Source organism: Lepus europaeus, chromosome X (assembly GCF_033115175.1).
Source record: "Lepus europaeus isolate LE1 chromosome X, mLepTim1.pri, whole genome shotgun sequence".
Lineage (NCBI taxonomy): Eukaryota > Metazoa > Chordata > Mammalia > Lagomorpha > Leporidae > Lepus > Lepus europaeus.
In genome coordinates this window covers 113,472,721-113,474,538 of record NC_084850.1, presented here as the reverse complement: position 1 = coordinate 113,474,538, position 1,818 = coordinate 113,472,721, and the positions used below count along the sequence as shown (strand labels likewise).

The 1,818-nt window shown below is 37.2% G+C and overlaps 1 pseudogene; it reads right to left on the bottom strand.

Moving 5' to 3' along the window:
- Nucleotides 1–999: 999 nt before the first annotated feature.
- On the bottom strand, nt 1,000–1,583 carry LOC133753805 (rRNA-processing protein FCF1 homolog; annotated as a pseudogene).
- Nucleotides 1,584–1,818: the final 235 nt, after the last annotated feature.

Genomic DNA, 1,818 nt, shown 5'->3' with positions numbered 1-1,818 from the left:
GGTTTCTGTAAGCGGAAATATGAGAAGCCATTCAAATTTAAGGACAATTTATCTAAGCTTTGATAACCATCATGACTAGATATTCAATATGTTATTGGCATATGCTAGCAAAGCAAGTGCAAATTCCTTATCTGGTAAAGCCACCCTTGCTCAGGTTACTGGGGAGATTGTAGCAACACTGGGGAGATTGTTAAAAGAGAAAATACAAAGTGTGTACACACAAATCTGTTAACTTAAAAATTCTTTTGTCTATAATGTTAGACTGTTAAATCAAATGTTATGTTTGCATAACTTGAAAAGATAGTTACCTAACTCTAAGGTGTTTTTGCATTTCTAAGTTAGAAGATAGGAGCACACGTAATGTGCCCCTTTGCTAATATCTCCCTCACATTTCCTCTCTCTTTTGCATCTTTCCACACTGGGAGGGGATTTGCATTCATGTGGACACTCCCATATATAGGTTAAAACTTAATTCACAACTCCCCATTAACATTTGCCACTTAACTTATCCTTGGGCTTAGGGGAGTACATACCTCAGGAAGGTCTGCCCTTAACATGGTGGACCCAGGAAGAATCCCACACAACCCTGGAAGTGGACTCAGGGCTTTTTGAAAAGGGAATCCCTAGGACATGAGCTCCTGGTGTATGGGCTAGAAGTAAGGTGCTACTTGACCCACTGGAGCCTTATCAGAGAGGGCATCAGCTCCTAATGTTGCTTTGGAAACATGCATCTCAACATAGGCTTTCACTCCCATGAAGACATAATCTTCATAGATAGATAGATAGATATAGACATATAGTAGCTTCATGTACATTTTAAGGGAAATTAATGTTTCTTTTTTTCAAATCAGCATAAAAAAGTGTATATATTTAATCATACTCAGTTCATAATACAACAGAAGTGTATAGAGAATACTAATTCCTGCTGTAGCACGTTTAGCAAACTGGTAACAGATAAAATTGGTCCAAGGAAGGCCAGGAAACATTGTCTTGGCAGAATTAGAACCAAGGTGCTCCATAATCATCTGAAATTCATTTGATGTATCTGTGGTTAGAAATGTACATAATAGGAACTCCAGGGATCTTCCACATTCTTGGTTTAAGGTTGCCATCAGCTGGCCACAATGTAACACTTGTGCTGAGTCACTGTCTATACTAAGCAGTAATCTGCATAGGTTCCTTTGTGTGTGCATGGTAATTCCTCAAATCTTAGATCATTGACAATCCTTAGTGCTACTTGATATTTCTGCCTCAATTTCCTAGTTTCTGCCATTATACAGTTATACAAGAAATGCACTTGGCATACAGAGAATCCATCATTGATTGTACTAACTCCAGTTTAGCTTTAATGGAAAAGTTGATAAAGTTAGTATCAACCAGGATGTGGCAAAGTGCGCCCTGTTGTGTATTATATTGGAAGAATAAGCAGGAAGGGTGCTGGGGAACTTCTCTTTTACTTCAGTGCACTGGGATCTTTCTTTTCCTTCTTTTTAAGTTTTAATCTATACTTTAAGCCTCTGATCTCTTAGACTAAGTATCCGCTTCATAGTCACATACTTCCTTGATTTCTTTTGCTTCCCCATGCTCTTACTGGATTCTTCAGGGAAAATAATGTTTCATTCTCTGAGATTGTTATAGTCAGTGACGTACATGTAATGGACACATGTACAAGATCTAACATTCTTAAAATATATAGAAGAATATTTTGTGAATAGCTCAGGGGTGCAAAAAATCGAAATCATGATTATAATTATGCTTGAAACTGATCTATGATAATGGACAACCAAGAAATAAACAAAGTACTCTGAATAAATTGCT